The following is an 11,997-nucleotide window of genomic DNA, read 5'->3' on the forward strand; positions in this document are numbered from 1 at the left end:
ACTGCTGCAGGTGTAATCATTTGCCCTGACCTCAGACAATAGGCTCAGATTAAGAAACTCACATTTGCATCTTAATTAATGCAAACCTCAGCGAGGCCTAGTGAGGTTTGAGAGGCACTGCTTTGTCTTGCAAATTCCACCCAGGGAGTTACAGGCTGGAACCTCATTACTAACAGATTTTTCCAGATATTGTTCAAAATATAGTTCAAACTTGAGATTTATGAAAGGTTAATGAGGAGAGGGTTTAACATTTGAAATATAAATAAATAAAACATTCAGTAAAAAGTAAATAAACCCACATACTTTTAAAAACTTATTATTATGAATAGATATTTTATTTCTAATTGTTAACCCTCTTGATAATCTTAGTTATTAAGGTGTGCTGTCATACTCCTGTAACTTCAGAACACACAGGCAAAAATTATTCCTTGTAAATTTTGGGAACACAGGGCTATATAGTGAATTCTCAGCCAGCTAGGTGTACTCAGGGAGTTGTGTCTATTGTGTGGATGGCACGGCTTACTCCATGGATACACACGTTATTATGCAATCCATATCAAACTATAGTCACACTGCCATGTTTATTGTTACCCCTAAAACATATACTCTATAACCCATATTGATTATTGCCACTGTGGACTTATTTATTAGAAATACATTCACCTTACTCTTCAGATACCAAGGAAATAAAAATATTCACAAGACAGTATAAAAGAAATCCAGAAATGCACATCATTTTGCTAAATTTTGCTTGTAATATAGCATCAGTGATAACCACACAACAGAGATAATGATTTCTCAGTCATGGAAGAAAAGAACTTTTTAGAGATGATGGTCTTGATGTGATTCCTTTGCTGTTTGTGTTGTTCATGTATATTTCTAAATTTATTTTATATGAAAGAGTGGGTTTTTTTGCTTAATTTTTTTATCCCTACCATTTGGCTATGACCATCTTACAATTAGTTCCCTCAGCTGCCAAAAGAGGTTATCAGATCCTCTATTATCAGGTGTTTCTTGTCAAACACCATATGTGTCCTCCCTGAGAACAACAAATGCTCTTATGAGCTATTACTCCAAATTCCGCACTAGGTCTTTGACTTCCAGCACTTATGCTGCACTAATTGAACTGTATCATTCCCACTTAAATGGAGATACCTCTTCAGATGGGAAGGTACAGGTAAGTGAGGTATACATGCTAGTTATCTTAGAATACCACTTATTTATGCAGGGCTATATTGTCCCCAATGATCTCTGTGGGTTCAAAATCACGGCTCTGCATCACTTACTTTACAATGAGTTTTGGAGGAGATAGCTCACCTCTACTCTAGAATGGCAATGTAGATTAAGCACATCTACAAAGTACAGAATTGATATAATCCTCCTTGAGGCTGGAGTATTATAATGAATCCTTCTTTAAAACAAGAAAAGAATATTTATCTAAAAAATGTTGGAAGGAAGATCCAGTGTAACCGCAATGTATGGATCTACAGTCTAGACTATGGGTTTCTGCAGGAAAGCATGTCTGTCCAAGCCTGGAAAATTAGAGGGACAGTTAAAGAGGCCCTTTTGCCAAGGAAGGTCACAGAGTATATTGAGGATGTATATCTTCTAGCTGGCAACTCACTACTTACAAGGAGGGCTATAGGGAGTGATTGGCAGGCCTCATTAGAGAAAGAATGATATGGTTTCTGCCTTTGGAATAGAACCAGCAGGCATGGTCCTCCAGGAGTGTTGATAGTTGATGTCTGTATAAATCTATTTTATATAATAATGACATATTTTGCATTTCTCCTTTGAGAAATGTCCTTCTTGTTAATGTTAAGGAATCCCCAATAATCCGAGTTAGCATTAGTCCAGAAGCAAGGCGTGGCTAATTTCTCAGCAAATAGTAAAGGCTGGGGCCTTCTGGACAGCCATTTATGCTATGCAAAATTCTTTAAAAATATGATGTGCAAAATAGATAATTTCTCAACTACATGAAAATATAGAAATGTGATATGAATTATATAAGGGGCTTCATAAAATTAAAGTAACAAAAGCAGCTGAACTGTGTCCAAACTTATCTGAATCATGTTGAGAAAATAAAGATATTTAAGTAATTATTTTCGTTAAAAGCAGGCAGATTACTGAGCTTAAGGTCAGCCTGGCACAGAGCAAGTTTAGGCCCAAGTATTGTAGAAGTTGTAATTTCTAGAAAGGGTACTCACAGCTTGCTTATCCTTTGTGCTTAACAGAGGCAAGCGGATCTCTAAATTATTTTGCGAAGTTAAAGGGAAATATGTAATTGTTGTCTCCTAAGTAGCAAGGAGCTAGAACATTGTTGTATTGATGAGTGAGGCCTGGTCAAGTCACTTAACCTTTCTTCCTTGGTTTTCTCTTATGTAGACTGGAAATGATAATATCTGCCTTTGATCTCACAGGGATGCTTCAATCCATTAGAGTCATTAAAGCACTTTAAGTAAGGTATAAGGCACTAGAATCAAGGCACCTTCGTTATTGTTATCATTATTGTTACTTTATTACAGTGCCGTATACGGGGGGGGGGGGCACTTATTAATCCTAAATAGTCAAGTCTCGGAATATGTTCTGTGGGCGTGATGCGTTAGCTTCAGAGGTCGGTTTTTTCCCTCTTTTCTCTTGTGCTTAGGCTGTTTCCCCTTACCTCCATTAATTTGGAGAATGCAAAAATTGTAACAAAGGCAAAAACACAAAAATGAATGTAGAAAGCAAGGAGACCAAGGTAACTTTCTTAGGATCCCTGAGAGCTTCGGGCTTCCTAAAATGGAATCAGTTTGAAGGTCTTGCTCCATTGTTCGTCTCCTGTCCATGAAATGAATGATCAGGAGTTCTAAAGTGCTTTCGAGCAATCACCCACCCACCCTCCCACCTGCCTCCCACCCTGCCCCATTTTTTTAAAGTACTGTTTTTCTAGTAAAGAGCAAAATATTTGGAGTTGATGGGTAAAGATCTCTGTCTTTGGAAAGTGTTCAAAGGCATTTTGTACAAGCTGATTGTATTTCGTAGATCAGCCCCTTCTGGCATTTTGTCTTGAATATTTCCTTCCTCACACCTCATATACTGTCCCAGAAGGCGATAGATTTCCATATGGCCTTGGGTGGCACCAACTTGATGTCTATGAAAAAGTGGAAGATGGAGGTCTACCCAGAACAGAGAGTTCGTGTCCTGGTTCTTTTGATCTCACAGATGTCACTGTTCTGAAAGAAGCTAACCTGTCCTTCCTTTATCTCTGCTCTCTGAAACTGAAGAATGTGGCTCTGCCGGTGCTTTGTCTGCCTTCTTACTCGTTGATACTCTGACTACTGAAATAATGTTTACTCCATTTCTAAACTGATCCACCTCAAACACTTTTGATTTGGTGGCTTATACCATTTGCCAGCTACAAAGCACTAACTTCTCAAATAAGAGTCTTTATAGTTAATGCACATAGTCCTTATAGTTAATAATCTTGTAATTAAGATAACTGAGTATCATAGTCTGAACTGGGACACTCTACATAGCCCTGAATGTGCAGGAATTCACTATGTAGACAAGGCTGGCCTCAAACTCACAGAGTTATACCTGCCTCTACTGGATTAAAGGCACACCTGGCTCTCCTCTCCTTATCTCCCTTCCTCTCCCCTCCCCTCCCTTCCTCTCCCCTCCATTTCTCTCCCCTCCCCTCCCGTCTCTCTTTCTTTGAAATGCTTTTTGTCCAGTAAAACATGGATGTCATATGGATGTCATAAACCATCTATATTTGATTACAAACACTAAAGAATTTACAAGCCTGAAATAGATAAGGACTAGTAAAGTCACACTAGCCTATCATTTATAATTTGGGTTTTATACTAGTTATTGAATAATTAGAATCCCAAAGTTTTGACAGATTTGCTGCTTTTAAATTTTGGTAGATTTATTTGTTTGTTTTTTAAACTCCTAACTTAAATAAAAGAAAACTTACAGGCTAGCCGAATTCTGTAGAATTAATTTGTTTGTATGGAAAAAATTAGATCACATTACATATTTAATAATGCATTTTGCTGGAATAATATAGTTACATGAAATTATAAAAGTAAGTGGAATATGGATATTATGAATAAAACATTTTCAGAATAAAGAATAATCTCTTAAGTTTCAAACTGCCTTTGCTGCCTCTACATCTAAAGAATTATATATATATATATATGTGTGTGTGTGTGTATGTGTATACATATATGTATATACATCACACTCATGTGTGATGATTTTGTATTAATCTGAGTCAGGCAAGCTTTTTCTTCAGCGTTATCTGAATTTATTTATTTATTTATTTATTTATTTATTTATTTATTTATTTATTAAAAGTTTCAGCAGCACCCATTGTGTTCTTCCCTGTTGCCATCTGCTCCCCAAATTCCATGGGAGCAGCTTCATTTCCTGTTACATTTCAAACACAGTTTGGGTGATTTCCAAGGTCATATTCTCCTCTGAGCTACTTCATGTCTCTTTGAGAATCCATTCGTGACCTCATGGACAGTGCTATATTTCCTTCATTCCCTGTGTGGTACGCCTGGGTGGTTTTTGAAGTAGGTAGGGGAATGAACAGGAGCAATGACTGCTGGGGCTGTGGGAATGGAGGAGCTAGGAGTAGATAGTGAGGGGTCCCCTAATTTCTCAACTTCCCTGCTGCCCTCAGGGTCCAAAGCTTCCTTAGAGTTTGTTACTCTTTCTGTTCACTTCCCTTTTCCCCAATACCATTTAAATGGAAATAATCCCAAGGAATAAAATTTAATCTGCTAAGGTTCAGCTTTGAAAGACCACAAACTGTGGTATTTTGAAGATTCATGTTTTAGACTCAGCATGTGGGTGCAGATAATATTAAAAACTTTAGTTACTTATATTCCCCCTAATACTGAGTATATGTTCTGAGAGCCATTAAAGGAAGCTGAATACTTGGTAGCTTGCTAAGTTGTCATCTTAGGTAACTTTCATGTCATTTCTTCCCCCAATAGAAGTGGCTTATATATTTTTCTTGATATAAAAATAAACCACATGGTCATTTCATTGGATGCTGAAAAGGAATTTGATAAAATTCAGCATCCTTTCATGCTTAAAGTCTTGGAAAGAACAGGAATTCAAGGCCCATACCTAAACATAGTAAAAGCAATATATAGCAAACCAGTAGCCAACATCAGACTAAATGGAGAGAAACTTGAAGCAATCCCACTAAAATCAGGGATTAGACAAGGCTGCCCCCTCTCTCCTTATATTTTTAATATTATACTTGAGGTACTAGCTTAGGCAATTAGACAACATAAGGAGGTCAAAGAGATACAAACTGGAAAGGAAGAAGTCAAACTATCACTATTTGCAGTTGATATGGTAGTCTACCTAAGTGACCCAAAAAACTCCACTAGAGAACTCCTACAGCTGACAGACAACTTCAGCAAAGTGGCAGGTTATAAAATCAACTCAAGCAAATCAGTGCCTTCCTATACTCAAAGGATAAGCAGGCTGAGAAATAAATTAGGGAAATGACACCCTTCACAACAGCCACAAAGAGTATAAAGTACCTTGCTATGACTGACCAAACAAGTGAAAGATCTGTGTATGACAAGAACTTCAAGACTATGAAGAAGGAAATGGAAGAAGATCTCAGAAAATGGAAAATTTTCCCATGCTCATGGATTAGCAGGATTAATAATAGTTAAAATGGCCATTTTGCCAAAAGCAATATACAGATTCAACACAATACCCATCAAAATCCCAACTCAGTTCTTCATAGAGTTAGAAAGACAATTCTCAAATTCATCTGGAATAACAAAAAAACCCAGGATAGCTAAAACTATTCTCAACAACAAAAGAAATTCTGGGGGAATCAGTATCCCTGACCTCAAGCAATACTACAGAGCAATAGTGTTAAAAACTACATGGTATTGGTACAGTGACAGGCAGGCAGATCAATGGAATAGGATTGAAGATCTAGAAACCCACACACCTATGGCCACTTGATCCTCGACAAAGGAGCTGAAACATCCAGTGGAAAAAAAATAGCCTTTTCAACAAATGCTGCTGGTTCAACTGGAGGTCAGCATGCAGAAGAATGTGAATTGATCCATCCTTCTCGCCTTGTATTAGTACAACTCCAAATGGATCAAGGACCTCCACATAAAGCCAGACACTCTGAAGCTAATAGAAAAGAAACTGGGGAAGACCCTTGAGGACATCGGTACAGGGGGAAAGTTCCTGAACAGAACACCAATAGCGTATGCTCTAAGATCAAGAATTAACAAATGGGACCTCATAAAATCACAAAGTTTCTGTAAGGCAAAGGACATCAACAAAAGGACAAATAGGCAACCAACAAATTGGGAAAAGGTCTTTACCAACTCTACATCAGATAGAGGGCTAATATCCAATATATACAAAGAACTCAAGAAGTTAGACCACAGAAAGCCAAATAACCCTATTAAAAATGGGGTACAGAGCTAAAGAAAGAATTTTCACCCAAAGAACTTTGGATGGCTGAGAAGCATCTTAAAAAATGCTCAACTTCATTAGTCATTAGGGAAATGCAAATCAAAACAACCCTGAGATTTCACCTTACACCAGTCAGAATGGCTAAGATTAAAAATTCAGGAGACAGCAGGTATTGGCAAGGATGTGGAGAAAGAGGAACACTCTTCCTCTGCTGGTGGGGTTGCAAATTGGTACAAGCACTCTGGAAGTCAATCTGGCAGTTCCTCAGAAAACTGGGCAGGTCACTTCCAGAAGATCCTGCTATACCACTCCTGGGCATATACCCAGAGGATTCCCCAGCAGGTAATAAGGATACGTGGTCCACTATGTTCATAGCAGACCTATTTATAATATCCAGAACCTGGAAAGAACCCAGGTATCCCTCAACAGAAGAATGGATGCAAAAAATGTGGTATATATATATACAATGGAGTCCTTCATGAAATTCTTTGACAAATGGATGGAGCTGGAGAACATCATACTAAGTGAGGTAACCCAGTCTCAAAAGATTAATCATAGTATGCACTCACTAATAAGTGGATATTAGCCTAGAAAATTGGAATACCCAAAACATAATCCACACATCAAATGATGTACAAGAAGAACGGAGAAGTGGTCTGGTTCTGGAAAGACTCTGACTCAGTGTAGCAGTATAGGGCAAAAGCAGAACAGGGAAGTGGGAAGGGGTGGATGGAAGAACAGGGGGATGGAAGAGGGCTTATGGGACTTTCAGGGAGTGGGGAGCCAGAAAAGGGGAAATCATTTGAAATGTAAATTAAAAAATATATCGAATAAAAAATAATACATTCATATTACAAATTAAATTTAATATACCTAACTCATGAGTTTCTGATTCTAAAAATTGAAGTATTTTAAATTTATGTTACTTGTAGCCTTCAGTGTTACAGTGGCATGCCTACACAGATTTAAAATATGCAAACAATAAGACTGGATTGTAAATAAATGACCTGGTAGAAAACGCATCTTGAGGATGCATGTTGACACTGTGTTGTGTGGGTAATATTAACATTCATTCACACTGATGCTAGTGAGGAAACTTACATTCCAACTGGAGGGTAAAATATCTTGGTAAAAACAAATTAAAGAAAATCAACTTTGTAGGGCTTGTTTGGTTGGTTGGTTCATTGGTTGATTGGTTTTTGTCCTATGAGCCTTAATAAAATACCTTTCTATTAAAGTCCTTTCAGATGCCATTGACTTAGTAAGTTTGTGTCCCTGATTAAACAGGCTTTAGGTAAAGCCTTCTTTGTGGTAAAAAAGCAAAAACAAACAAACAAAAAAAAAAGAAAAAAACTTTTTTAAAACAAAGCAAAAATATTAAGTACAATTTGTGTAATGTCTAAATTCCAGTGCTGAAGTCATACTTCATAATGTTGAAGTGTGAAGCTATAGCCTATTGTTGGAGTAGTAATGTGTAATTGGCACACTTTTTCTCTACGCTGCTTTCTGGTGTAATCTGAAAATTGTTACTATGCAGTTAGGTATGACAACAAAGTTTAGATGAATTAGTTTCCTAGAATTTATGACTAAAATGAAAACAAATCTGCTCAGGAATCACTGTGTGGAACATAAACAAACTGATCACAGAATATTTTGCCTATCCAAGTGAAAGATAAATATATTTTTAGGTATTTTTTAAGTGTATATATGTGTGACTATAAATAAAATTAATTGATTATTTGAAGCTTTTAATTGTTGTGACAAGGTGGATACACCACACCATAATAGTTAGGAATACTGTAAATTCTCACTGTGAGGATGTTGACTTGAAAATTTTATGTAGATTGTCTGGTCAACAGTACAATAGCCCCTCATTGTGTGCAAATATTAAGAACCTGCAAATTGCACCCAGCACATGCTGCTGTGTGCAGTAAAAGTACTTGGTATTCAAGCATGAGGTCATGAGTGTAGATTCCCTGTACCTAGATAAATGTCAGGACTACTTGGTAACAGTCCACATGTCATTTCGGTGCTTGGGAAGCAGAGACAAGTGATGCCTAGAATAAGCTCATAATCTAGACTAAGTGAACTAGTGAGCTCTGGGTTCAGTTGAGAGACCCTGCAGAAATAGGTGGCCAAGCATCCAACATCAACCTTTCATACCAACAGACACACACGAACACTTTCATATAGACATGCACACCACATACATTGACAATAAAAGAGCCTGCAAATCTTAACCTTAGGTATGTTAGAGATGTGATTAAGGTTAAGGACTATGAGATGAGGGAGGTACTCTGGGGTAATCTATGTAGACCTAATTTAATTGCATGGGTAGTTAAGAGTTATGAAGTTTTTCTAGCTATGGTGAGGGAGAAAGCTATAATACTGGAAGTAAGAATCGTCAGATATAGCATCCTGCCTGTGAAGATAGAACAAGGGGGCACGAGCCAAGTAATCCAGACAGCCTATTGAACCTGGAAAGGACTGGGAAGCAGATTGTCTATTAGCACCTCTTGAAGATGCTACACTTTGAGTTTGGCTCAGTGAGACCTGCCCAACAGAATGTAAGTTTCTCTTGTTTAAAGACATTGGAATTTTGTTAACTTGTTATGGTGACCATGTACCTTACTGTGTTTTAAATGTGTTAAATATTTATTAAGTTTAAATACGATAAAGGAATAAAAGCTATTTGGTATAGTAAAAAATGTGTGGTAATTTATAAGACTTCCTTACATGAAGACTGGTAACAGCCCATTTTGGTACTCCAATGAACTGAATGAATTAAGAACATCTTCATAGATAGGCTTTATCTTTTAATCAGAGGTTGCTGAGCCAGGGATATATCACAGTGATAACGTGCTTGCCTAGCATATTTGAGGTCTGTGTTTATCCCTAGTATCAAGACAAAGAAAAAAATCATTTTAATAGTGTCATGGTGTCAAATATATAACCAACATTTGATGATTGCTAAGAAGAGCAGGATTTCATTGACAGTTGCATTGACATTGTCCACGAATGTAGTTTTGACAAATGAGTTTGAAGACATAACCAAACATAACTGGTTTTGTCATCCAGAAGCACCATCTCCACCCTTTTGACACATGAGGGCATTTCTAATTATGTCATGCTCAACAATTATTAAGAAATTGTATAAGGACTTACTGGACTCAAACTGCAGGGCCTGACTTTATCTGTTTTCACATAGTGCTCTTCAGAAAGCAGGGGTGGTAAGGCGTTGGAATCCTTCTGAAAATGGCTTCCTGTTTAGTAATCAAACCTAATGCAGGAAGCCTGCAAAATGACAGGATTCAAGATACTCTACTACGGCAAGAGATCTAAGATTAGAATAAATATCCAATAGGTAAGTACATAAAGATAAAATGAGCTTAAAGCAGTTTCTGTCCCTGTTCTACCCAGCTATTGAAGGATAAACTCAGAAGTATTTATTTAGTCTCTTTCTGCTAATACTGGGGATAGAGGTCCAAAGAGCTTTACCACTGTTGTATTTAGTGACAAATACAACAAGAACCTAGGAAAAGGACAAGAAAGAGGACAGGGATTAACTGTGTTTTTAATTTGTTAAATATTTATCAAATATCAAAATTTAAATATTATAAAGATATAAGCTATTTTGGTATAACACTAATAGGTGATAATTTATAAGACTTGCTTACATTGAGACTGATAACAGCTCATTTTGGTACTCGAATGGAATGAATTCAGAACACCTTCATAGATATTCTATGAGATCTATGTGAGATGACTGGTAGAAACACTGGTCACTGGGAGAGGAGTCAGGTGATCAAAACTGGGAAGGTTGGCAGAGGTTGAAAATCATGTTCCTTTTAGAGGATTTGGGAGACTCAGCTTTAATTCAAAAATCAGTTCAAAAGGAGAAAATGCAAATCCACAAAGCTGAGGCAGGGGGTTATTTTAACTGTGAAAGTGCATGCGTGTTGGGATGTAGCTAGTGGACTAGAGAGTAAGTGAAGGTAGAGATACTGGAAGGCTTTAGAGATTGATTGCATAAGAAAAGTATTAGAAGAACAACAAGGCTTCTGGGAAATGCAATCATTCTGCCAGCTACAAAAACAACAAACACATTCTCATCAAGAAAGGACACAGATTACTGAGTAGGTATTGAAAGGTATGCACTTGTAAGGTAGCTCAAAACAGCTGAAAAGTTAGGGAAAAGTAGGTGAAAATAATAAAATTAAAATTGATAAAGTGTTTCCCCTTTGGGATAGTCTCTCTTAAATCTCCATGAGGATATTTGGATCCAAGACAATCATTTATACATATGTTGAGTTGATTTGCTAAGTAACAAATCTTACCATCTCTATATTGGTGTTATCACTATACTGTAAATCTAGAGACTGGGTTCAATCCTTAGAGAGATTTACCTCTGTTCCAAAGGTTAGAGGAAAGACTCAGATACACTATGTCTCCAAGGAAACACTTGTTTTACAAAGTTGAGGAAGGAGAGAGTGGTGTGTATAAAAGGAAAAAGTCATTTCCGAGTTCAGAGTGGTGGATGACATCACTAGCTAAGGTGGGCAGAGTTGAGAAGTCAGGTTTGAAGTTGCTGTTGCACAGAGCCTTAGAGATTGATTTACACTAGAAAATTCATCTGTTGTGTAAAAATCGATTGTCTCGTTAGGGTTTTAATGCTATGAAGAGATGCATATTTAATTGAGGCTGGCTTACAGTAAAGAAGCAGGGGTTGGCTTCCTATGAAGAAATGCTTTTGCTGACCGGGTCTGACAAATAGAAAAGTAGGAAGAGGTAGCCTTCAGGAATCTCTTTCCATTTTATGAAAACTAGTGTTGTGGAACTGAAGTATAAATACAATCAAGAGAAAGCAATGGTGACCTGGACAGAGACTTTACCATCTGATGGTTTGAAATATTTGGTGGGCTCACAGTTTTAATGGGTTTGTCTTAGACAGTTCTCCCATGAAAGTGTTGGTTAATAATTTACCCTTCCTGAGAGGCAGAGGCCGCAATCATAGGTTGTGAGCGGGAACTCTGAGGCCTGTCATCTGCTGGAGTTCATCTTGCTGGCTAGAGCCATGAACCCTGTTGGTTGCCACAGGGTACCAAGCCTCTGAACATTGACAAAGAAAAGCTTCAGAGAGCTCAATAATGCAGAGATGTTTGGAGTGATTTACTTGAAGCGGTATCTAAAGTAATGGGTTACTACTGTAGCTACCCATCTGCTCTGCATCAAAAAGAATGTAACTCTACATCTTTTGAAAAAGTTTATTTTGAAGTAGGGTGGAACTGTGTATGGAGGGAAGAGAGTGTGGCAGGCTGATAAATTATTGCTACAGAATATTTATGAAACTTCGGGAGAAAGGACAAACTGTGCTTGTTGATTGATACCTGGAATATGTTTTTATTGTCTAACAAAATATTGGATGCAGCTGTACCTGTAAGACTTAGCTGCTGTGCGTGTGATAGTCAGTGGGAGCCGTCGGAGCGTGTTACCCCTTGCCATATACTGTTTTGATAGGATAGTAAGCTCAGCTCTGCT

Source organism: Apodemus sylvaticus, chromosome 10, assembly GCF_947179515.1.
Source record: "Apodemus sylvaticus chromosome 10, mApoSyl1.1, whole genome shotgun sequence".
NCBI classification, from domain to species: Eukaryota; Metazoa; Chordata; class Mammalia; order Rodentia; family Muridae; genus Apodemus; species Apodemus sylvaticus.